The sequence below is a fragment of the Dromiciops gliroides genome, chromosome 6 (genome assembly GCF_019393635.1).
Source record: "Dromiciops gliroides isolate mDroGli1 chromosome 6, mDroGli1.pri, whole genome shotgun sequence".
In the NCBI taxonomy this organism is placed as follows: domain Eukaryota; kingdom Metazoa; phylum Chordata; class Mammalia; order Microbiotheria; family Microbiotheriidae; genus Dromiciops; species Dromiciops gliroides.
The window spans coordinates 66,372,609-66,400,328 of NC_057866.1; the positions used below are offsets into that span (position 1 = coordinate 66,372,609).

At 36.1% G+C, this 27,720-nt stretch overlaps 1 long non-coding RNA gene across 1 annotated transcript; it reads left to right on the forward strand.

Annotated features, from left to right (window-relative positions):
- On the forward strand, nt 1-27,720 carry LOC122732944. The gene is made up of 3 exons (XR_006353660.1): nt 1-118; nt 4,779-4,837; nt 27,633-27,720. It is a non-coding gene; the product is annotated as an uncharacterized LOC122732944 (long non-coding RNA).

Genomic DNA, 27,720 nt, shown 5'->3' on the forward strand with positions numbered 1-27,720 from the left:
GGGGAGGGCAAGGAAAAGTAGAAGAGGGAATGCTTGCTGAATGGAGCTCCTCTTCTGGGAGCAGACCGATGAGAGGCTGCACAGCTGTTTCCTATTGAAACTACACACCCCCCAGGTGGTGAGTTAATAAAAACAAGTTTGACTCTTTGAATTAGCTGGGCTGGAAGCAAGTTTGGGGATTGTGTCAGTCTTTGCTAGAGCCAGGGAGCTTATACATTTTTCTCTTTCCTCATTCCCTTGTCAATGGCTTAATTAATTTCACCTTTGCTGTGTATTTTATTCCCATTAATAAAACCTGATTTGTTTGTGTAAAAGAGGCTGTTAAACTCCTTTCTTATTGACCTGGGAGAAATAACTAAAAGGGCAGTTTGGAAGGGAGGAAACTTTGGACCTAGAGGTCCCTCATTATTTTCTGAACCCCAATATTATGGCAAGCCACACAATTAACTCTCCCCATATTAAATTTGGCCCCTCCATGACAGACTATCCCTGTGTGAAAATAATTCAAGTTGCCTCGCTAACTTGCCTGTGCTCCTAAAATACATACTACCCTTTCTCAATATTTCTCCTGAAATGTAGCATTCACAAATGAATACAATATTAAAATTTTATTATGAACAGAGCAAAGTTCAGTAGGACTATTATCATTTTTAGTACTTTTTTTTTTTGAGTGGGTCAATGAGGGTTAAGTGACTTGCCCAGGGTCACACAGCTAGTAAGTGTCAAGTATCTGAGGCCAGATTTCAACTCAGGATCTCCTGAATCCCAGGCAGGTGCTTTATCCACTGCGCCATCTAGCTGCCCCCTGACCATTGTAATGATTGGAATGATGCCACCTACTGGAGACTTGCTGTGGGAAAGCTCCACCATGAGGAAAATGCCTCAGAGGCATTGTGGCTTTTCCTTGGCGTCAGGAAATGACGTTTGCTCATGGGTGCTGTCTATCAAGGCTACCAGCCAATCAACTTGAGGAGCCTCCTATTTTCTGGGAGGAGACAGGAAGGAGGAGAGAGAACCTGCTTGGAGAGCTCTTGCGCTTTTGGGGTTCCTGACTTGGTGGTGGTGGCAGCAGAGGACTTCACAGGAAATTTGAGGAGAGATAGGAATGCCAGTCTATTGGAATTCTGTTCTCAATCTTTTTCTTTCTATTTTCCAATAAACCCTTAAAAACCTAAACTCATTTTATCAGTGATTTTAGTCAGTTTCCCCCAAAACTGGGGGAACAGATTAGAATCCACATTTAGAATCTTAAATTACACACCATTATCACTTTTGTTCTTGAACTCTACTACATGTAACTGAAGAATTTTGGGAGGAAGAAGAGGAACTATATCACACCAGTGGAACACAATGAATTTATAATTAGTAAACATCTTCTAATTCTTTCCAGTACATACTGCTCACTAGGTGTCTCTTCTCAGCCTTGTGTTTATGTGATTGCTTTTCTTAATTGAGTAGGGGGATACACAACTAACACCATTAAATCTAATCTTATTCAGATTGGCCCAAGATTACAGGGTACTGAGATTTTTTTAAGATTCTCACTCAGACCTCCATGATATTAGTGATCCCACTAAGCTTCATTTCTTCTGCAAACTTAATAAGTACACTAGTTATATCTTTCTACTAATTTATTGACACAAATATCAAACCTATTACAGCTTAGCCATTGGTTCACGATGGTTTAAAAAAATTCACTGTCTATGTCTGCTTCAAGCACTAAAAATAGTTGGATCATTCTGATCCCAACCTCTCCCCCACTGCTAGAGTAACAGTAGTTTTTCATGGGGTCTCTGAGATCAAAACAATTTACAAATAATACTAAGATGATTTAATTAATAATGTGTTAAGCATCAGTAGCTAACCTCAATATAAACAAAATTATTTGGGGAAAATGAGTTATTAATAACTTTTAAGAGGACATAAGGGTCCTGAAACCAAAATCTTTGAGAATCACTGGGCTAAGTAATGTGACAATCAAGGAATATGTGATTTCATGGCAGTTAAACAGGAAGCTATATTTTAAAACTATTCCCTACAGATATATGAAACAAATGTTTGTGTTTTGTTTTAAACAAAGTTTGAACACATAGATGGGGGAGGCGGGGAGAAGGGTAGAAAGCAGCTGAGGCTAACCCACAGCCATACCTTGTCTTTCTTGCCAAAACCTTTTTCTTGGCCACTGTGCAGATTGAGAGTTGGCATAAAATGTGATGAGATGCAAGGCTGTCTTTTGACTGCAAAGGTCAGTCAGCAGCTGTCCCAGTTTTTCAGGATCCTTGCTGACAGCTTGTGTTTTCCATTCCCATTCTATAATTAATTATTTATATAATACTCATTACCCACTGCACCTAAGGGCTGTACCTACCAGCTCATTCTAATGGGAGAAAAGCAAAGCAGCAATTCATAAGCATCACTACTGAAGAAAAGAGAATAAGGATTTGAAGAGATTTTTAAAATGTGTAGCAATAAGGAAAAGAAACTAAAGGAAGAGGACACTAAGTGTGAGGGAAGAAACAAGTTGAAAATGAGGGAGAAGGTAGAACATTTTATTAGTAGATATTAGAGAGAATAAAAGTACCCAGTGGATCTGCATCAGCACTCCTAGACACACTGACCCTATAAGGTTCCTGTTACAAGAGGCCTTGTAATTTTCATAAAGTTATAAAATATGAAAGTTGTAAAGGACCTTAATGACCCCCTAATTCAACATTCTTATATGATAGATAAATGAACTTCAGCCCAAAGATGGATGTGACTTACCCAAGGTCACACAACTAGCTATTTGTCACTTCCATGACTATAAACATTTAACTTGTTTCGTAGAAAAGTGTCTAACACTGAGAAGGTCCACTATCAGCACATCCCCATGCAATCACTTCCCTGTCAGATTTATTTATTCAGCAAATATTTATTTATTTCTTACACTGTGCAAGGAACAGTAATAATCAGTACCATGACAATCTTAAGTTAGGGGACTTTTCCCAAAAAATGACTTACAATTTCATAGGGAAGAAAAGATATATACTTAATAAGCATTAAAAAAAATATAGGGGGCAGCTAGATGGCACAGTGGATAGAGCACTGGCCCTGGAGTCAGGAGTACCTGAATTTAAATCCGGGCCTCAGACACTTGCCGCTTACTAGCTGTGTTACCCTGGGCAAGTCACTTAACCCCAATTGAGAGAGAAAGAGAGAGAGAGAGAGAGAGAGAGTGTGTGTGTGTGTGTGTGTGTGTGTGTGTGTGTCAAGTGCCACGAGAACAGTGCTCTAGAAGTTTGGATGAAGAAAGATTGTTTCTTGATGAGGCCATGAAAAAGCTAAAGTAGGAATCATTTGAGCTATCTATGGAAGACTGAGTAGGAATGGAATAAGTAAATATGGAGGAATAAGATCATTCCAGGTATAGAGAATTGCATGGGGAAAGGTACAGAGAAGAGAAAGGTCAAAGTATATCCAATGAATAGTAGGCAGTCATTTTTTGTTATCATACAGGCTAGATATAGTCCCATTCTAATTGAAACATCCATGACTCCTAAAATACTTCTAAGAAGGTAGGAAAGTATCACTTTGACTCAGGGTTTGGTCTTGTATTTCTAATAATAGCTAACATGTTGGAAAGGACTTTAAGGATTTCAACACTTCACAATAACCCTATAAGACAGGTGGTGATATTATCCTCAGTTTACAGATGAGGGAATGAACTGGAAGGGTTTACATGATTTACCCAAGGTTAAATGTTTGAAGCAGGATTCAAATTCAGGTTTCTCAGCCATAAGTCTAGCTCTCTATTCACTCTGCCAATGAACTGCTTCTGTATACATTTGCATCAAAGTTTGGGTATGGATATAGGCAGCTCAAATTACATCTACCTTTTTCTTTGCTTTGGTTTCCAACTTAATTTTTAAACATTTATGTCCTTTGTTTATTCTTTAAAATAAAATTAAGTCAGTCTCAAAAAACTGAACAGAAATATGTATCTTAATAGAACTAAGGTAAATCTCAGGAAGTCAAAAGATTCTGCTCCATAGGAAACCTAAAATTTTAGATCAACTCTGAGTCAAGTCTAGAAGTCACCCATGACCTGAATACAAAAAAGTCCCTAATATTTCATTCAACTGGTTTCCCTTTGTTTTCTTCCCCTTCTCAAGCCTCACTGCAAAATAAGAACTTGACAATTTTAAAACAGTATTTTATTACACTCATCCAGAAGTGGCTTTAGATCTGACTGGGTTTCTAACTTAGTCACAAACATTCACTTCCAACTTGGACAGCTAGCCCAACAGACCTCAAGCTAATACTTACTGAAATAAGTGGTATGGATTATATGTAGATGTTGTATTGATTGAATAAATCAGATTAACTCAGAGTGATTGGTAGGTAGAGTAGCCAGCATCCTCTTCTACTATGGACAATGGAAACCTAGTGGAAAGGGGTCCTTAACCTATAGCCCATGACTAAAAATACATATAGTTTGATTGCTATTTAAACATAATTGTTTAGTATCCTTTGTAATCCTTGGTAGCGTATTTATGTATTTAACCAAAAATAAATGCTACTCTGAGAAAGGATTCACTCAGCTGCCAAAGAGTTCTATAACCTAGAAAATGTTAAGAATACTTGATGTAAATGGTGTGGTGTCAGTGGCCTTCACTCCTTTGCTATGGAAATCAAGCTATCTTCAAATACATTGCTTTATTTTTTTCAAGTAGAAGATCATAAGATGATCTGGAAGAAACTTTAGAGATCATCTCTGGACTAATACCCTCATTTTACAGGTGCGGAAATCAAGGCACAAAATGTTGAAGAGACTTGCTTAAGGTCACCCAAGTAGCAAGTAAGTCAAGTGCTAAGTGTGTTGTTTAAATAATTACTATAGACACCAGTTTGGGGGAAGCATGTTATTAATTTATCAATATTATATCAGTAAAGGATTAACCATGTATCTCCCTAATTTTTCATGGTCTCAGGCCATTTGGTAGATAAAGGAGGGAGAGATTTTAAGTACGCCAGTTAGTATAAGCAGGAAAAAAGTTCCAAAAGACTCATGAGGTCTCCCAGAATGAGACAGAGACCATGTAGTCTCTGAACCAAGAGAGACCCAGAAGAAACCCAAGAAGCCCTAGAAGACTGTGTGGCATTTTTCAAAGGTTTTCTATTCTTTTTTGATAGAGGTTGGTCATTATACATTCATCAAAGTTAATTGGATCATTATACATCAAACAAATCTAATTGGCTAGCATCATTCAACTCTATTGGTTGAAATGACCTGAAGGTGGTCTAAATTAAAATGAACTTTAGGGATGATATCAGGGAAAGGAATGTAAAACAACTCTCACTCAAATTGCTCAAGGCCAAGTCCATTACCTAGGTGTGGTTTAATCCTATCAGTCCTTCAGTCATCCAGACAAAAAGCATATATCTCCACTCCTTTTGTTCACTGGGGTTTGTACCAGATGAGATTTAATGAAGTCTCTCAAGGAGATTGAACTTTCTGGAGTCAGGGGTGGGGGTAGAAAGGACTGATCCCTAGGTCCCCCAAGAAATCAATTATCAATAATTATTTTCTCACACAAGGAAAGGTAAGATTTGACATAACATCACCCTACTCCAAGTCTAGGGACTTTTTCCATATGATCCTTTGTAGTACAGCAAACAAAAGAGCTGGGTGCTAATATGCTGGTCAATTTATATCATATTTGAAAAATGACATAAAATGTCATAGCACAACATACAGAAAATTCGCTAAAGCTTAAACTAGTAGGTAAATTGCCTCTAAAAAGCCATTTTTATAAGAAATTCAGTTAAAAGTAGGGCTTCTCAATCTTGCCTACATTATATGTTATTGTTCAATGCTGTCCAACTCGTCACAATTCCACTTGGGGTTTTCTTGGCAAAGATATTGTAGTGGTTTCCCATTTCATTCTCCAGTTCATTTTCCAGATGAGGAACTGAGGCAAACAGAGTAAAGTGACTTGCTCAGAATCAGGCAGCTAGTAAGTGTCTGAGACTGGATTTGAACATAGGAGGATGTCTTCCTTATTTCAAGCCTATGCATTCTATCCACTCTGCCATCTAGTTATCTTTTCTTTTATATACCCTCTTCCTTTCAATTCATGCTTTTTCAGATACACAAGGGGAAGAACAAAACTCTTGGTATTTCCTGCAGTTCTATGAACCCCGACTAATTAGATATTTGGCTTTTTAGTCTGTATCTACTCTTCTCTCTCCTTCCCTCCCTCCCTCTCTCTTTCTCTGTCTCTGTCTCTCTATCTCCTATCTGTTTTGTCTGTTTGTCTCTCTAACACACACACACACACACACACACACACACACACACACGAGCACACAAACACACCCCCATACCACTCAAATGAAAACACACACAAATCAAACACACACCAAACACTTGCATACACATAGACAATGAGTGTTCCCTTTAAAAGTTTCCTGCATGCTGAGATGTCATGGGAAGAGTTTATCTGGGAAAAAAAAAAACCTTCATGCTTCAGAAAAATACATTTAACAACTCTCCTTTTATGAATTAGGTCATCCTTGTCAAGTGAAACCATCATTTAAAACCTTTTCAAACTTGCTTTCACCAATTTAATTCCAAGAGTAGAATGCAAATTGTTCCCACTAAAATCAGCCTCTTTGCAGGTGAATAAACTCTCCCAATCTGTATCCTTCTCAGTGTTTGCCCTCAGTAGAAGTTCCTCAAGGTTAAGTCATTATAAAGTAGAGATAATCTGTATCTATTAGTTCTGGGGAGGGGAAGGTGGGGGTGCCATATAATCTATTGAAATTTGAAAGAGAGATTTGCATATACTAACACAAACTTTATGTGTGTGTGTGTATACACAGGTTTGTGTTAGTGTGTGTATATATATATATATATACACAAATATATATGTATATATATAAATATATATATACACAAATATATACACACATATATATACACACACACACACACACACACACACACACACACATATATATATATATAAAACCTGGAAATTAAAAAAACAATCAATATAGGGGAAATACGGTCTTTAATCAGGGCAGAAAAACTACAGCTCTTGGTTTTGCAAAGCTCGAAAGATAGGAATACCCAAAGATGGGAACTGAGGACAGTGTTTTTATGGGGTAATAGAACAAAATGGAACCAAAAGTCTGCTCCAGAGTCAGGTACTTACTTAATGTAAATGAACCTTTAACAAAAGACACTATAGTACTGCTCCTATTAAGTATAGATGTTACTTAACTCCAAATAGAAACTATTTAATGTAGATGGTCCCTTTTACATAATAACAAAGTCCAGGTGGGGAATCATTGGGATGGGATAGTTTTCTTGGGGGTGATCCACAAGTCAATCTAGAGTCTGGAACTGACAAAGATTGGTTAGCCCCAGGCAATTCATTTGCCTGGGAAGGGGGAGTGGGTGGGGAATCAGTTCTCAGTAAATTTTGTAGTTTATCTATCTATCTATTTATCTATCTATCCATCCATCCATCTATCATATATCTACACATATATGTGTGTATGTATATATATATAAGTATATGTGTGTATACACATAAATATATGTATATGCATATATGTGTGTTTTCAACCTCCAATTTGTGCATGCCTGATGATGTCCCATATATAGAGAGAGATATAGTAAATTATATATACATGTTGTGAGGGAAAAATTCATCCTCTTCTCAATAATTCTCAAGAACTCAGCAGTGAGGTGACAAAGGCTTTAGTTTCTTCTCATGAGAAGGAGGCACCCTAGTGTGCAGCTAATGGGTGCCCCGAAAGGGGGCTCAAAGGCCCTGTTTTATACCCTAGTCCCTAACGCGAATGGACCTTCCCCTTTTTCATCACTGGTCGGGGTTACAATCTAAGTGCAAAAAATAGCTAATCGGAACGCAGTATTCCCACCCCTCTTCCTTATATGGACAGAACTCTGGAGAGGACCTAATTGAGACCAGGGCTCCTTGAACCATGTGACCTTGCTAACCTGAGGGGGAGAAGGGGATCTGAGACCTTTGTCCTACAAACAGGTCAGGGAAGTATGACTGACTGTTATATCCACATTGAGAGGAGACAACTACCCATTTCTCACACATGTATATGTGTATATGCACCTGTATATACATTTATATATGTGTGTATACATATACATATATGCATATATATTTCATTTCAATTTATATATTTATATATACATATGTGTGTATGAGGCATCATCAGCACAAACTGGAGATTGAAATGTTATCTATGAATCCTGCCAACTTTTTTCATTAAATATATAAAGTAATTTAAAGTTCCAGAAATAGTTATTTGTGTGTTACCTTTATTGAGTGATGGAACTTCAGGAAACTGTGAAGTGTTTCAGAGAGTTTAGCTTTAGATTTGATTTAATAGTATTTCTCAGAATAAGGTCTCTTCAAAGCAGCAGAATACAATCTCTTCACCTTACAGCATACATGCTCCCCATTTCTCAACCTGGTCCTCCCCCAGAAGAATGCATATGTTTCAGATAAGTCTGCCAGAAGCTATAGGTATAAGTGGTCACACCCATTTTTAAAAATTCTATCTTCTTCTTTGGCAAGTAGTGTCAAAGATGCCTAGTTTAACAACAGAATTTCCTAATAAAAAACAATAAGATTATCCAGAAAACGTTACATTGAGTATGTGTATGAATGCATGTGAGGGTGCAGGATGAGTAACAACATACTTATATCACTGAAGAAGTTAAGTACTATGACCTAGACCTAATATTTTGTGAAACATGAAAAACACTGGAATTCAAGGCATGCAGAATCTTTCTGCTGCTACAATCAAACAAAGGAGTGTTTTGATCCTAAAGCACAAGGCTCTAATTAGTTTTAATGTATAAACAGGCTTGAACTCCAACTACATGTATGTTTTATTGTTTCCAGCTTTCAGCTACTTATATGAAAACTTTCTAAAAAATGTTCTTTATCTTCACAAAAATGTATTATTCTGATTGTATATTTATTTGAACAAAGGTCTGCATAATAATATAACAGGAGGAAATTGGAAATCCAATGTAGCTAGCATTATAGGCTGAAGTTTAGAAGGTGGTAGCTGGCCAGCCAGAGGGAGGAAGGTCTTTAACCCTAGGGAATGTTACCTTTTATACATTTATATAAAGTTTTTTCTCCTAAATCATGAATCAGAAAATCATACTTATTTTGAATTAAAGTGTACTAATTTTCCATAGTAGCATATAATAAAGTTATTGGGAAAGATTTTAATACTTGAATTTCTACATTAAAATATAATCATATATAACAGAGTTCAGCAAATTACAACTCTTCACAGTTTTTCATAAAGCCTGCAAGCTTAGAATGGTTTTTACAAATTTAAATAAAGTCCTATTGTAATTACACTTAAAAAAAAAAGTTTTAGCTTACAGGTATTTGTATTTTAAAATGCAAAACAAGTTCCTTGGGTCATTGTTTACAGATCCCAGCTACATATAAATACATACACATATAGGCATATATACAAATCCACACACATACATACATATGTACATAAATGTATACATATACACACAGTACTATTCTATGCCTGGGCTTTGTTTCTTTAACTTCTGTGAGAAAATAATTATTAATAATGGGTTTGGGGGGGCACCCAGGGACCCTACTTCAGAAAGCAGTTTTTTGAAACTTTAGCTAATCCCTTTTGGGACCAGCCCAGAGTCCCTGGTTGGATCAATAGAAATGGACATTAAAACCACCTATTTGAGTGCACCTTTGCCTTCAGAGGGTTTCTCCCACTAGAGCTCATTTTAATATGGACTACCTTCAGGGCATATCAACTAATGGAACTGAATGATAGTAGCCAATTAGCTTTGATCAGTGTGTGAAAGCCACCTCTATTAGAAGAGGCTGGAAGTCAATTGCCATTCTGGGTGCCATACTAGACTGGGAAGCCTGTCTCTTTGGTGAGCGTTCTCATCTTCAGGTAATGTAGGGCTTCTGAACTCTGCTTGAGGCCATATGGTGCTGGGGGTCTTGTGGCTTGTGTCAAATGTGGTCAATGCTCTCCTAGTATTTAATATACTTTAATAAATGCTTTCTACCTAAATGGGTGCAATACCCATTAATTTATAAGTAGCAATATTTTAGAAAAACCCCAGTTTAGCTCCCCAATAATTTAGCCAGAAATTATCAATCCAACAATAATTTATAAAATACACTCCCATGTAATGCCTTCTTTCTCATGGAATCAGTGCTTTGGACAGTTGCTTATGTAGTGACCGAGATGAAGTCATGGCCAAATTAATGATGATCAAAACATTTCAAAATTAACAGAACTTCTTTTATGCTGTTCCTCTTCAAACTTAGATTGTCCTTTATACTGGCTCCAGTGATAGCAAGAAAACCAACTACTGGGTCACCAAGCACATATTTCCCAGACCTGCATCATTAATGTCATGCTAGTCATTTCACAATCCACACTCTCTGATTCCTTGGCAACTTCTAGAAGAACAGTTAAGTGCCCACACTCTTTAGGACAAGACAGTTTTTTTGGTAGAGTTTGAATGCTGCTAAAAAATGTCTCAAGAAGAAACATCCAGGAAAAAAGACTATATATCTTTGAATACATAAATTATAATTAATAAATTAAAATTTTAACTTTCAATAATTAAAACTATTATTAATGCTAATGCATGATATACCATAATTTGGAAAAGAATTCAAAACATTTTGTAATTTAAGATTCTAAATGTGGGTTCTAATCTGTTCCCCCAGTTTTGGAGAAAACTGACTAAAATCACTGATAAAACAAGTTTCAGTTTTTAAGGGTTTATTGAAAGAGAGAAAGAGAAAGATTGAGAACAGAATTCCAACAGCCTGGCATTCCTATCTTTCCTCAAATCTCCTGTGAAATCCTCTGCCACCACCACCACCATCAAGTCAGGAACCAAAAAGAGACAGTCCTCTCCACACAGGCCCTCCTTCCTCCTTTCTGTCACCTCCCAGAAAATGGGAGGCTCCTCAAGTTGATTGGCTGGTAGCCTTGGTGGACAGTACCCATGCGCAAACATTACTTCCTGACGCCAAGGAAAAGCCACATGACCTTGCCCTCTGAGGCATTCTCCTCATGGTGGAGCTTTCCTATACTAAATCTCCAGTAGGTGGTGTCATTCCAATCATTACAACATGAATTACTCATAATGTGATGTTTTAGCCTGTCTCACCTATGTTTCTAGACAAATCATCAATTACCTCAGAATAATGTTTGGTTTTTAAAAAATAATTAATAAAATATTAGATGAAATCATGGCATGGAGTTGTGACCCTGTGTTCTGAAAAGCCATTGCACTAGAGAGTAAGAGCAGGTGGGTTTTTCTATTTTGGAAGGGTTTTGACTAAGAGACACAAGTAGGGCTGAATGCCTGTTGTCTAAGGGCCAGTCTACTGTGTTTGGAAAGGTCCTTCTCCAGTTAAGCAGCAGGTTGATTCATTTTTCAGTCCTTGAAACTCTGAGAGAGAGAGAACCTGGGATCTACATTAGTGGAAAGGGCACCCACTCATGAAATCACAAATATTTACATTACTGAAGTTTAGAATTTAAATGGTGGAAGCAATCACAAAGGTCATACAGACTAAACATTCATTTTACAAATAATAGAACTACTGTCTAGAGAGACAGAAATAGGTCTAAAACTACTTGGTCTAGAGGAGAAAACATTGCAATTGAATTACAAAAGGTAGTTTGAAGGTCTGACTCTGTACCATACTGACTGGATTACTGTGAGTAAACCAGTTCCTCACTCTCAGCTTCAATTTCTCCATATTTAAAGGATAAAAGTATTTGGGTTACTAGCTTCCTGTTGCTTGTCCTTTGTTTTTTTTGTTGTTTTTTTTTGTTTTTTTTTTTTGGTATTTGGGAATTTTTTTATTTTTTTTGTACACATGACAAGAATTTACACCAAATAGTTAAATAGTACAAATTTACATTCATGAGGAATGTTAAAAAAAAATTCAACTAAAAAAAAATCCCAAAAACAAAACCAAACAAAAACCTGCTTCTTCTTGTGACCCACAATCCTGACGTTTTTACACTGAAGGGGGTAAAAAACAAAAACAAAAAAAAAATATTCCAAGCCTCCCCAAACAGAACCCACTGTGTCCAGTGTAGAGAGAAAATGTGAATTAAAATTAAAATTGTCCTTTGTTTTTGAAGAGGACCAGTGAGATCATAGGATGATGTCTTGATTTAAGTATAAATTGTTTCCAAGTGAGGTAAAGTTGCACCAAGTCATCATATTCACTGTCTTTTCCACAGTCATTGAAATCCAGTGGCAAGACAAAAGTTGGGTCAACTGGCAATGTACCAGGATACAGTGCATGACCATGGCATCTTCAATGTCTGACCAAGCTATAAGTGTTTCATAACGATTACTTCAGCTGCCTTCATGCTCATTGGAAAAAAAAAAAAAAGTTGTTCTCATCTGACCATTATGCCCTGGGAAAGTTTTCACATACTTTGGGTAGACATCTCTCTAACTCTCACCTGTGGCTCCAAGAATCTATAGCATACACAGTGCACAGTGGCCATACCCAGTAAAACAATCTCAAGAGAGAGGTGAAATCTGGTTGAAGGAAAGAAACAAGTCTCAAACCTGTCAAGGAGTGAGGGTGGCCAACCTTCTAGGCATACTTTGAAGAAAATTATTTGTAAAATATTAAATAAAAATATGAGCAATTATTATTCCTAAGAAAAGAAAGAAAGCTACAGTGGAATGGAAATGACTGAATTTTTTAAAGACAATTCCAATAGGATCACCAGCTCTGTCATGTCTTATAAATTTAAAAAAGCAATACATACAGATCAGTTAAAGACTGATATATCTATCTCCTATGGACAAGTGAAGCACAGAGTCTCATCACAATAAGGTTGACTATCAGAATACTAATTGTTTGGCCACTGAAATACTTAAAGACAGACTGCTATCAAAGATGTGGAGGAATTTCAATCTGTGTCAGTGGATACAGTGTCCTCAGAAGGGTTCTGTATTAAGTGCAATGGACCAATAAGAATCTGATGGTTCATATAAGCAACAACTTGAATAAAAACAGTATCTATGACACCAAGGTCAAAAAGAGCCCTTAACGAGGTAAAGGGATCATCCTGGCTCAAAAGGAGTTGATGGAAAGGGAAATGGGTTAACTTATAGGATCATGGTGGCAAAGATCAAAATCTGGAAGAAATTTTAAAAATCATTACTTTCCAACCCTCTCCTTTTACATATGAGGAAAATGAGACAGAGAGAGGTTAAATAATTTGCCCCAAATCACAGAATTTCTGTGAGGCAGAATTTGTACTCAGGTCCATCGACTGAAGATGCTGGTGATAATGGTGATTTTGACCACACCTAGAATTGAGCAATATAGGGAGATCTCCATGAGGGACTCTTTCAAGTCTAAAGATCAGCACTCACAGTGCCACTTATAAATAGTTAGGGAATTGATGAGTAAGTTGCCCAAGGTCATACATAGAGTATAAACTAGATGTAGAACCTGGGCACACATCTTCCTGCCTCAGAGGCCAATACTCTCTCCATTGTATATTCTACCTCTCTACTACTAATAAAACTTGGGTCATGGGATTTGCCCCATTCACTGGCTCTTCTACTGGACCATGCTGAAACAGCTGTCCAACAAGTCAGACTGTAAGCAAGTTCTTCCTTATCTCAGATCTGCCTGTTTTTTGATGCAATTAAATCCTGGTTTGCTGTCTTCTTCCCTTGAAGTAGATGAAGATCAATAAACATCAAACAGGAATGTTTTAGTTATCTGTCCATAAAAATTCTGGCATAAAAAAATTCTCTAATTACAAAGAATAAAAAGAAACAAAGAATAGGAAAAGGGATTTTGATAGATTTTAAAAATAAATTAAAAAATAAATATCAGTCTGAATGCGAGTTGAAAGGAAATTAAATGGCAAAAATAGGATTAGTGTCCATAGTTGGCCTGTAGGCATATCCCTTTTAGGTTCCTCTACTCTATCTACCTTTAGATATATTGGATTTTAGTACAAGATCAGCCCCAGTGTCCAAATAATAGCAGATATCTAGTAGAGCACTTAATACTCCCCCCATCCTAACCTATGATTATAGTTATTTTGATTAAGATATGGTGGGTGGAGGGGGAGAACAAAAACATTTTTTCTCAATTCAGCCAACTAGGGGTATGTGTCTGTGTGTGTGTATATACACACACATATATATACATACATGCACATACATGTATGTATGTATGTTTAATACAGATATATGTATATAGGTGTTTATATGAATCTACATATGTGGCTATGTATGTATAGATATATAAACATTTGCATATGTGTATATATGTGTATGTGTACATATATACAGCTATATATACAAATGCATGTGTATACATATTTTTTCTTTTAAAATAATTTTTCTTTCCAAATATATCTCTCTCCCCTCACCTAATCAGCAAGTCATTATTTGAAATAAAGAGAAACAAAAAGAATAATGAGAAGAATCTGTTCAACCAAAATAACCAATATATCAAATCATCCTGACAGTAAATGCAATATTTTAAACCCATAGTCACATTCTCTACAAAAAAGGGAAGTACAATTTGTTCAACTCTTTTCCACACAAGAGCTTGGATATTTTAAATTAATACAGTTCAGTTTCTCATTTTGTCTTTTCCATTTTCATTGCCATAAGTGTGTGTGTGTGTGTGTGTGTGTGTGTGTGTGTGTGTGTCTGTTTCACCTCTAGGAAAGCCAAATTCATATCGTATGAAGAACATTGAGAACATTTGAGAACATGTTGACTGTTTCTATCGTAAGTTCTTTGAAACAGTTTTGGATCATTGCACTGGTGAGAAGAACCAAGTCTATCACCATTGTTCATCACACAATGTTGCTGTTACTGTGTACAAAGTTCTCCTGGTTCTGCTCCTCTCAGTCAGCATCAGTTCATGTAAGTCCTTCCAGATTTCTCTGAACTCCTCCTGCTCATCATTTCTTACAGCACGATAATATTCCATTACATTCATATACCACAAATTGTTTAGCTACTGATGATCGTTCCCTCAATTTCCAATTCTTTGCTACCACAAAAAGAGCAGCTAAAAATATTTTTGTATAGGTGGGTCCTTTGCCTTTTTCCATGATCTCTTTGGGATACAGACCTAGTAGTGGTATTGTTGGGTCAAAGGGTATGAACAGTTTTAAAGGCTTTTGGGCATGGTTCCAAATTGCTCTCCAGAATGATTAGATCAATTCACGGCTCCACCAACAATGCATTAGTGTTCCAAATTTTCCACAGCTTTTCCAAAATTTATTATTTTCCTTTTATGTCACATTAGCCAATCTGATAGGTGTGAAATGGTACCTCAGAGTTGTTTTAATTTTCATTTCTCTGATCAATAGTGACTTAGAGCATTTTTTCATATAACAATAGATAGCTTTGATTTCTTCATCAGAAAACTGCCTGTTCATATCCTTTGACCCATTTCTCAATTGGGGAATGACTTATATTCTTATAAGTTTTATTTTGTTCCCCATATATTTTAGAAATGAGGCCTTTATCAGAAATACTAGCTGTAAAAATTGCTTCCCCGTTTCCTGCCTCCCTTCTAATTTTGGCTGTATTGCTACTGTTTTTACAAAAACTTTTTAATTTAATGTAATCAAAGTCTTCCATCTTGTATCTCATGATATTCGCTATCTCTTGTTTGGACATAAATTGTTTTCCTCTCCATAGATCTGAGAGGTAAACTATTCCTTCCTCTCCTAATTTGTCTATGGTATAACACTTTATATCTAAATCCTGTACCAATTTTGACCATATTTTTGTATAAGGTGTAACATGTTGGTCTATGCCTAGTTTCTGAAATCCTATCTTCCAGTTTTGCCAGAAGTTTTTGTCAAATACCGAGTTCCTATCCCAGAAGCTGGAGTCTTTGGTGAAAGAGGAGTTCTACCAAATTCCTTTTATGGCACAAATATAGTATTACACCTAAACCAGGCAGAAACAAAACAGAGAAAGAAAATTACAGACCAATTTCCCTAATGAATATCAATGTCAAAAAAATAAAATATTAGCAAGGAGATTACAGCAAGTTATCACCAGGATAATACATTATAAACAGGTGGGATTTATACCAGGAACGCAAGGCTGTTTCAACATTAGTAAAACTATCAATATAATCAAACACATCAATAACAAAATTAACCAAAATCATATGATTCTCTCAATAGATGCAGAGAAAGCATTTGACAAAATACAACACTCATTCCTATTAAAAACACTAGAGAGCATAGGAATAGGTGGAACTTTCCTTAAAATAATAAGCAGTATCTACCTAAAGCCGCCAGCAAACATAATATGTAATGGGGATAAGTTAGAGGCATTCCCAATAAGATCAGCTGTGGAACAGAGATGTCCTTTATCAGCTCTATTATTTAATATTGTACTAGAAATGTTAGCTATAACAATAAGAGAAGGAAAAGGAATTAAAGGAATTAGAATAGGCAAGGAGGAAACAAAACTTTCACTCTTTGCAGATGATATGTTGGTATGCTTAGAAAATTCTAAAGAATTAAATTTTTAAAATGTTTGAAATAATTAACAACTTTAGCAAAGTTGCAGGATATAAAATAAACCCACATAAATCATCAGCATTTCTATACATGACCAACAAAGCTCAGCAGCAAGATATAGAAAGAGAAATTCCATGTCACGTAACAGTAGACAGTAGAGACTTCTGAAGTCATGGAGTTAGGTGAGATAGGGTCCTCTCTTGGTCTGAGTTGAGATTTTTTCATATTCCCAACTTAAGAGCTCTATGACATTTATTTTCTAGTATATTCTAATCTGTAGAATTTATTTTATATCTGTTTGTTCTTGGCTTGGATATACAAGTTTTTCCCTACTTGCTGTTTGTTATTATTTTTTATTTAACCAGCATGTTAGGGAAGGAGTTCAGCTAGTGAGTATAAGTGAAAAGTCTACCCTCTACCCACTTAAGAATTACTGGGAAAGTAGATATTATTTTAGTCCCTAGACTAAATATATTTGAGGAGGGATGGATAAATAGATGATACATAGATATAGATATATATGTAAAGATTATACATACACATACACATACATATACATATATCTGTCTATAAATATCCCTCTCAAATACAGGCATGAGAAAGAATAAGAATCTAACAATTACTCTTCTGCTGCACTCAAGGCAACAATCAGATTTTTCCTTGGAAAAGGGTAGACCAGATTTCAGAAATGTCTATTCATGCCACCCATAAATCTATACATTTAGACAAACTATGTGGAAATACATAGCTTAAATGGGAATATTTTGCTCAATTCCTGGGAACATTGAAAAAATGGACAATCCTCAATTATCAGTGCTAATGGTTATTCACAAATGGAAACGAATTCATATATTATTTTAATATGATAATTCTTCTATTTGCTTAAATTTTAATTAATGTATAACTGGTATTAAGAAATTCATACTTGCATTATTCAGTTGAAATATGGCTTTTATTTGCTAGAATACTATTGTAAATCTCCCCAACAAATGCTACAATAATAGTATCATGCCTTATACTGAAAAAAAAATTAAAGAAACTTTGTCTCTGCCTGTCTCTTTCTCTGTTTCTGTCTCTCTCATCCCTCCAAATGTTAGCAATAAGCAGTATTCTGCCTTATACTGAGATAAAGCACCTTCTAAAACCAAGCCATCATCTCTGTCTCTGTGCCTCTGCCTCTTAAAAAATAAATAAAAAGGTGGTATTTCTAAAATGTTTGTAACTTTTGTGTCAGAGATATCAAAGACAATAAGAAAAATGCAACATGATGATGGTGGGGTAGAGGCAGCAACCAAGCTGAACTCTCCAACATTCCCCTCTGAACAATTCAAAGTAACAAATTAGAAGAATCAACAAATGAGACATTTTTTCCAACCCAAGACAACTTAGATCAACAGGAAAGGCCTGGGACATTGGGTTGGGTGCTGATCCAGAGCACAAACAGTAGCAATAAATAGTAGCAACATTCCATGGAGATGGCAAAAGCATCAACAGTTGCTTCTGGAGCTCTCAGCAGAGAGAGAGCAAGGGGATTGGACAATTGGTCAGAAAGAGTGTAGGGGGGACCCTGAACTACCACTAGACATAGGACTGGGCATTGTTTAGCAAATCTATTACCCACATGCAGTTCTGGGTCATAGTTTCAGGGTTGATAGAAGTGTTTATAGTTGGTCACAAGGGTGCAGGGGTCCTGGTTTCAGTTTAAGGACAGAGATAAGCACAGAATTTTTGGCTATTGGGGCACAGGAGTTCTTTTTAGGTAAAGAGCAGAGCATGGACCAAGAAAGCAGTAATCATACCTTTGCCATAATATTGGAAGCACTGGAAACTTGCATTCCCCCAAAACTAGCTCTGAAAACAGCAGTATAAAAAGGCCTAAAGTTTGGGATAGTGACTCTCCAATTTCAGGTGATCAATGCTCAACTTTAACATAAAATTCAAAATCAAGAAATAGACTAGAAAAATGAGCAAACAACAACAATAAAAAGAACTTGACCAGAAAAATCTACTATGGTAGCAGAAAAGATTAAGACACAAATTCAGGAAGAAACATCAACATTGTGAGAAAATAATGGGATTTTGCAGATACCCAAAGGCCCCACCTAAAGATTAATCTAAACTGATTGGATTAAATGAAACTGATTGACTTTGCTGATTAAGCTACTTAAAGTTAATTAGATTGTAACCTCACCTGGCTAGCCCTTAAATCGGTATTATTCTCAGAAGCTAAGGACTTTAACTCAATTTGAGACCACCTTCAAGTCCAGTTGAATCAATGGCTTTGGATGACACTTACCAATCAGCTAGAAGCAGTGTGTAAGGACTGCCTTTTCTTAACTTTTTTCTTAACTTTTTTCTTAACTTTCTGAACTCCATGTCTTTTCCTTTAAACTAATATCTAGTATGCTTTAATAAATACTTAATGCCCAAAGACTGATGTTAAAGCTTCTAATTATGGTGACCACACATTAGATTATAAACATCACAACATGGGGAAAAAAAACCTATAAACAAAGCCTCAATGACAAATGCAAATTTGACACAAGTCTAACAAGAATCCCTGGAAGCCTTAAAGAGAGAGATGAGTAATAGAGGAATCAATCAATCTTATTCAAAAGGGATGTAGGAGTAGAAGAGGATAACAAAAAAGGGGGTGGGGAGGAAGGTTAACTTAGGTGAGGAAATACAAGCAAAATAAGCCTTTGGGGATGGACAAGATAAAAAGAAAGAGAGAAAGGTAAACATATAAAAATAAAATGGATAGAAATATTTTTTAAATTATAGAGTTTCCATGATAATTTTTTTCATTTTTAAATATATATGCAACTCAGTCAAATTTATAAAAAGTAATAATAAAAACCATTCACCAATTTACATATGGTCAAATTTTATGAATAGCCAGTTATCAGAAGAAAAAAAAAGCTATCAATAGTCACATAAAATGTTTTAAATCACTACTGATTAGAGAAATGCAAATTAAAACAATTATAAAATAGTAGCTCATACCAATCAGGCTGGGTAAAATGACAGAAAAGGGAAATGACAAATGCTGCAGGGGATGTGGAAAAATAGAGACTTTAAAGCATTGTTGAAGTAGTAAAATGGGCCAACCATTCTAGAGAATAATTTAAAACATGCCGAAAGAGCTGTGAAGCTGCATATTCTTTGACCCAGTAATACTATTACTAGGTCTGTATGCCAAAGAGATCAATGAAAAGAAAAAAGGATCTACTCGAACAAAAATATTTCATCATTCAGTTGTTTACAGTCATGTTCAATTCTTCATGATAACATTTGGAGTTTTCTTGACAAAAATACTGGAATTGGTTTCCCAATTCCTGCTCCACCTCATTTTGCAGATGAGGAATTGAGGCAAACAGGGTTAAGTGATTTACCCAGGGTCATACAGCTAGTAAATAACTGAGGCCAGATTTTAACGCAGGAAGAGAAATCTTCCTGATTCTAGACCCAGAACTCTATCCATTATAGCCCCCCAGTTGCCTTCAGGGAGTTGTGAAAGTGTATACTATGCAGAACTATGAAAACTTTATTACAGGTATAATAATATACTCTTTTTGGATACTAAAAGGACAGTAATTTCTGATTAAGATTTGTTACTTCATATTTATAGTAGTTCTTGTTGTAGTGGCAAAGAATTGGAAATTGAGAGGATGCCTTCAATTGGGTAATAGCTGAAAAAATTGTGGTATATGAATTAAATGGAATAGTATTGTTCTACAAAAAATGATAAGAAGACAGATTTCAGAAAAACCTGGAAAGACTTAAGTGGACTGATGCTGAGTGAAGTGAGCAGAACCAGAAGAACATTGTACACATTAACAACAACATTGTGTGATGATCAGCTGTGATACCCTAGGCTCTTCTCAGCAATTCAATGATCCTAGGCAATTCCAAAGGATTCATGACAGAAATTACTCTCCATATCCAGAAAAAGAACTATGAAATCTGAATGTAGATTGAATCACACTATTTTCACTTTTTTTTCTTTTTTGAGGTTTTCCCCTTATTTTCTGATTCTTATTTCACAAGCATAACCAATTTGGAAATATATTAAACATAATAGTACATATATAACCTAGATCAGATTTGTTGCTGACTTCAGAAGGGGGGAGGCAAGGGAGGAAGAAAAATTGGAACTCAAAATCTTATAAAAATAAATGTTGAAAACTTATCTTTACTTGTAACTAGAAAAATAAAGTACAGTTAAGATTAAAACATTTTTTAAGTAGATGTATCATTTTGTGGGGCAGCTAGGTAGTGCAGTAGATAAAGCACTGGCCTTGGATTCAGGAGAATCTGAGTACAAATCTGGCCTCGGACACTTGACACTTACTAGCTGTGTGACCCTGGGCAAGTCACTTAACCTCCATTGCCCCACCAAAAAAAAAATAGATGTATCATTTCAAAGGTCCATAGAACTTATAAAAATGAAAATTAACTCCCCACATACAAACACAATGATTATAAAAAATACAGAAAATAAAAATTAAATACTATCACTGTATAATTAAATTCTCAATAGATAGCCAATTCTGAAAGGTAGCAGTGACCTGTAGATTTTTCAGTATTCTTCACAATCTTTCCCTAAATGAATAGATATACCCTAGTGTAAGAACCAATGAATAGCTTTATTTATGAAATAAAAACTTCTTTCCAGTTAGCATTTGTTGACAGCCTTAGCAAATGCTTCAGCCATATCAGGCAATAAGAGGTAGGAAAGTAGGGGAAATAAGATAAATAATATGATAAAAATATCTTTACTTCCACCTACATATAATAAAAATCAATCTGAATCCAGCGATGTGAGCTCATCATTTCAGTTCACCCAAATCAGATCATCACAAGGTTGATCCACTCAACTTCAGCATAACTGATTTTTGAAGATATTAGAAAATAAAAGATAAGACCTAGACCAGTGCCCACTAAATCTCATTTCTGGGGATGTGGTTGAATAGTTGCATTTTTAACCTTGAAAGTGCAGTGTCCATAGCAACTACATTTGCAACTCTAAAAACGATTGGGCTATCAGCTCCCCTGGTTTAAGATCTCAACTACCCTATACAAACTAGGATAAACTTTTGATTTGCATCCCTCAGGCCTATTTGGATAAATAAGGTCACTGGCTTCTTTAAATAAGACCAAAAATAGTTTCCTCTTTCCTCAAATCCTCATAATCAAAGCATACTTGAATTTTAAGATTTGAGGGTTTTATTAATTATAGCTGTTTTGCTTACATCTCTATTAATAAGCTTATTCTTGGGATAAAATGAATAGAAGCATGGGATATTAGGTAGAAGGGGAATTGGGGAAGGTCTATTCAAATCCTGTGCTTTGAACAAAAAAAGATCTGAGTCCGAGGGATGCTAAGTAAGCTTCCCCATTTCACACATCATAGAGAGGCAAAGATCATACCCTAACATAGATGTCCTTGCTACTAATTCACTGTTGATTTTTACCACACAATCTATTTTTATATATAAGGGATAATACTCATGTTAGCTAGAAATTATTATAGATAACTCATTCAAAATGTGAGAATCAGAGCTCTGCCCTGAAGAGAAAGTATGTGACTTGGCATCCTCATGTGAATTGGTGTCCTCATGTGTCTTGGCATCAGAAAGTCATGTCTATAGAATCATCTGTAATCATATCAATCAAAGCCACCAGCCAATTAGCTTGGAGCTGTGTGTGTGGACAGCCCTGCTTCCTGTTTCACAGAGGGCTTCTGGGAGAAGCTACTGAGGATCTCTTTTTTGTTCGGACATCAGCTTGGCAGCAGAACTTCATGTGGGCTGCTAGGAAAGGAGGGTCTCTCTTTCATTTGGGACTTTAGCTTGGTGGGAGAAAGAGAAAAGGTGGACAGAGAAAAAGAGAGGAAAGTAGATAGACTTTTCTGGTGTTATGGGTATCCCAAGTGTTGTTTTTACTCTTTAATAAATCCTTAAAAGCCTAAACTCTTACTGAATTTATCAGTAAAGCTTAGCCAGTTCCCCACAAAAAACCTGGGGGGGGTGCAGGTTAAAACCCACATTAGATTTTAAACATCACAAACAATATAATCAATATATGAATTATTAATTGTATACATACAGAATACATTTGAGAAAGTTATAGATATTTATTCTAATCACAGGTTATTAGAGTTGGAAAGGACCTTAGACATTAATACATGGTGCTGAAGGTGTGGCAAACAGGGATGGGGTAGGAGGGAGGATAACCCACTTTCTATCTCTTACTCTTAATAAATTCAATACTACCACTGCTTCTAGAAATGATGTCAATAGACTGCCCTATTGATTCATTCCAGATCTTTATGACTCTCCAGATTAAAACTGCTTTTACTGACCATCAATCCCCTATATGTTGTTTATTTTATTAAGTTCCTTAATAAGTTTCTTGAGGGCAGAGACTCTCTCACTTGAGTATTTGAATCCCAAGTGCTTAGAACAGTGATTGGCACAGGGTAGGCATTTAAATTATTTTTGTTCATTCATTGCCTAATTCATCAAGAAATCAACAAGTATCAAGTCATCAAGCATTTATTAAGTCTTACTATGAGTGAGATACTCTGCTAAGTTATGGAAGTACAAATAAAACCAGAAGGAAACATAATCTCTTTCCTCAAAAACTTACATTTTAAAAGGAGAAGACAACACATAAAATGAAGGTTAAAAGGAGGGGGCATGAGGAGGAGGAGGAGAGGACTGGGGAAAGGGCAGCAGGGGTGATAGTCAGCAGGAGCATGAAAGAGAAAACTGGAAATCAAGAGTGCAATCTGTAGAAGAATGAAGACATGCCTTACCTGGGCTCTCCACCTTAAAATGGAGGTTCTGGGAGGAAGTAGTCAATATGAGGAAGAGAGTGAAGGGGTGGAAGGTACTTGCAGGGTGAGAAGTATAGGTACTGAGTAAATCTCTTGAAAAGGTGAATCAAGACATGCAAGAGAAATATCTAATACTGGATATTTTGGGAGGGTTTAATAGTTTACTAAAAGAATCCTTCTCAGTATACAAAAAGAGCTTACCCACTTACTGCTGGACTAGTACTTGTGGAAGTTTACCATCAATAACCTCCTTCTGTCCTCCTAGTCATTCAGGCAGTCAACCAGCATTTATTAAGTGCTTATTAGGTCAAGGCACTGAAGGTTACAATGTGAGCCAAACAGACTATCAAGTAGCTCATAAGTTCCTTGGGAAGTCATTTTAGATATAGGAAACAACCAGTTCAAATGCACAGAGACAAAAGATGAAGTGTCATGGGTGAGGAACAACACATAGGTCATTGTGGCTGGATTTTAGAGTGTGTGGATGGAAGTCAAGTAAAAGAGGCCTTGAAATGTAGGAAGAGGTCAAGTTGGCTAGAGCTAAGAATACCAAAGATAAGATTTTCTATTTGATCCTGGAGGGACTAGGGAGTCACTGGAAGACTGGCATTTATTGAGGGCACAAGGGAAATTGGTGGAACCTGACCAGACCTGTCCTTTATGAAAACCACTTTGGTTGCTAAATGGAGCAGGATTGGAGTGGAGAGACTTGAGGCAGGGAGAAGAATAAAAAAGTTATGCCAATAGAGCTGGTAAGAGGTGATGAGGGTCTGAAGGTTCCAAGTTTTGACATCCTGAATAAAATGATCTTATTTTAATCAAAAGAGCACAAGCTACTGTGCTACACTAAGCAGAATGATAAATAGATCATAATGTTCTACAAAAAAAGGTGGTCCCATGTACAAGATAATGAGTAACTCACATTTTCTCCTCTGCATCATACTGTACCTTGCTATTTTATTGGGCTGATGAGCCTGTGCCAATATTCCTGCTGCTGAACCCAAGACTAAGAAGCACACCGTATTGTTTATATACTTTGTTTTTGTCTTAGCCTCCTAGCTCAGACCCTAGGTGTTCATGGAATAACATAGATAGATATGAGACAGAGAGAGAGAGAGAGAGAGAGAGAGAGCCAGAGAGCCAGAGAGAGAGAGAGAGAGAGAGAGAGAGAGAGAGAGAGAGAGAGAGAGAATAATATCCAATCTTTTAAGGTTTGTTGTAAGAAAAATGTATGTGATTAAAATTATCACTTTTTAAGAAAAATTCTTAAAATTATTTTACAAATTAGATACTTGAAAAGTATGTTTCTGTGATTCTAATTCAAAGTCAGGTTCCATATGAGATTTCCGCATTGGTCTCTGAGTGTTTCAGACAAGCAACTCCAATATTTAATATCTCCATATACCAATGTTTGCATATGGGCTAAAATCCAAAACAAGCATCCCCTCATTGCATTGCATTTAGTCAGGTGAAAATTCTACCTATTCTGTCTGGGAAAAGTAAACTATGTAAAAGGCAGCAGAAATCTGAATGAAATCAATGACATGTCTTAAAAGGACTCTGCCTTATCAAGGAACTTGACAATAACACTTCATATTCTCAGGACATGATATACAAAGCCATTGTAAGAAATATGAGAATGATGGCAATTCATACTGACTATAATATCATTCCAAAGTGACTCAGGTTGGAGGAATTTAACTCAGCTTTAGGTACTCAACACCTTTACAACTCCCTCAGTCTTTTCTCTCCTCTGATTGGAGTGCTGCAGAATAGAGTACTAAACTCTCCCAAATATTTCCTTCATATAGGGTTGAACCTGAACTTCCAGCTAACAATTCACTTTTCATCTGCAAATCTGCTTCGTTTTAGCTCCAAGGAACCTGAGAGCCTGGTGGCATGACCCTACTTTTGATTTTAAGAATCTCAATGAAAGAGAATTCCTTCTTTCTTGTTTGTATCCCCAGGGCTTAGCATAGTTTCTGGCATATAGTAGGTGATTAATAAATGTTTAATGAATTGAAATATTGAATGAAAAATATTTATATGGTTACCTTAGATCAACTCAGGAAGAAAAAAGTTTACCCAAGTAACCACTAATTTGCATAGACAACTTAAAAAGTGAAATTGGTTTTTCCCTCAGAAGACTAGGACTCAAAACCTACCTGTAACACTAGTATATATGTAATCTTGAGCAAGTCACAAACTCTGAAGGTATCAGTTTCCTCATATTTAAAATGAAACAACTGAATTGGGGTGGGGTTTCAAATGACCTTTCCTGTTCTAAATATGATACAAAACATAGTACCTAGACTCAACATTCCCTCTCTGGTTTGAAAGGTATGCCTACTGATAAGTGTTGAAACAGGACAAAATAGATGTACAGGAGCTCTGAGTCATTTGAGATGCCAACCAGAGTTAGCCAGCATGGTGTAAGATTTGGAAATAGACCTGGGTTCAAATCTTAACTCTATTTCTTTTTTTAACCTTGTGACCTTGAGACAACTTAATTCCCTTTTCTATGTGTCAGGTTTTTTTACCTGAAGGTGAGTTTAGATTTTTCTTCTAAGGTCCCCTCTGGCTTTAAATCTCAAATTCCTCTGAATACTACCCACTCTAAGAAAACAAATATTTTAACAGAGTTTGGAGAGGAGGAAGAATCAGAATTTTGCTACATTGTGGAAATCAATGAGACTAGACATTATTAGTATTGGGGTAGGGAGACTTTATATATATATATATATATTACTGATGAGAAATACTCAGGGGAATATTGAAGATAATTCCAGATGACCAATTTTTGTAATTCACCCTTTATAATTTTGGTTCTACCATCATTCAATTATAACCCATGGTACCTCCTCATTATTACTATCCCTGGTATTCAAGTATAGAAATGAAAGGGGATTCATTTTCTGATAATACATCAATCACAAGCGATCTGAGTCACTTTGGAATGATATTGTAGTCGGTATGAATTGCCATCATTCTGTTATTTCCTACAATGACTTTGTGCTATCATATCTTAAGAATATGAAGAGTTATTGTCAAGTTCATTATCTCAGCAGGGAATGTTTGTGATGATAAAACTGCCAAGTTTCATCAGGTTGCTCACGCTTTTCCCATTTTATTAACATGACACAATTTGGACTCACACTGATGGTAAGTCATTTTGATTTTAATTCACTTTGAGGACAAGTCAATTTGATTTTAAAATCTTGTTGATTTAAAGTCATTTCAACATTTCCTCATATGTCTTGTGTTTTACCCAAAAGTAAAAAGGATCATTTTAAACTGTATTGTTATATGGGAACATATTAAACCTAGAAAACTGACAAATGTCACCCAAGGTAACTGAATCTTTTACTCTTTAAAATTTGCTCATATCTCTTAATTCTCTTCTGGAACCTGCAACAATCAAAAGTCATGTCAGTGTTAACTCACAAAATCACAGCTACTCCAAACTGCTTTTAACCTTTCCTCCTCCATTCTATCTTCAGTCAAGTCCCCCAGTCTTTCTTTCTCATGGCATAGAGACAATACTGGATTCAGGTAATGATTTTGTGTGTGTGTGGAATAGAAATGACCCTGTGTTTTTTGACATAGGTTCTGGAAGATTCTACCATGCTGAAAAGCCTTCAAATGGTATTCAGGAAGGAGACTAAATCTGATTTCTGAGGTCCTGCCTAGATAATTGTATGGTTTGGGGATCATGACTAAATCACTGATATAGTAAACATTTAGTTAATTTTTTGGCTAACAGAATGGGTAGGGCATGATCTGCATTATTAGTGGGAATATCAACAATGATGAAATCAGAGTCCTCTTACTGTATTAGAAAGAGTATTTGCTATAGAAACTCAGAAAACCATCTACTGAAGTGCAGAGGAACTATGACTGCAGCAGTAAATAGTACCCACACTGATCAGAGATCTTTTGATATTGTGAGACTCGATACTGAGAGCACATGCCACAGAATTTAAAATCTAAACTCTCAGCAATCACACATCAGTGAATCAAATACAGTGTGCCAGATGATGGACAATGCCCTCCAAATGGCTAGCTTTCATTGAATGGGAATAGACTAACTTAACTTTTCTGACATTGCTTTCTTTTGATGAATGCAGTTGTTAACTCACTTTCTTCTTGTCTTGCTTTCTCCAAGATTTACCCTGACACATGGAATGCTGTCTTAATAGCTCAACAACTGTTAGAAGTATATTTCTTAAGAGAACCCATTACTTATATGAATG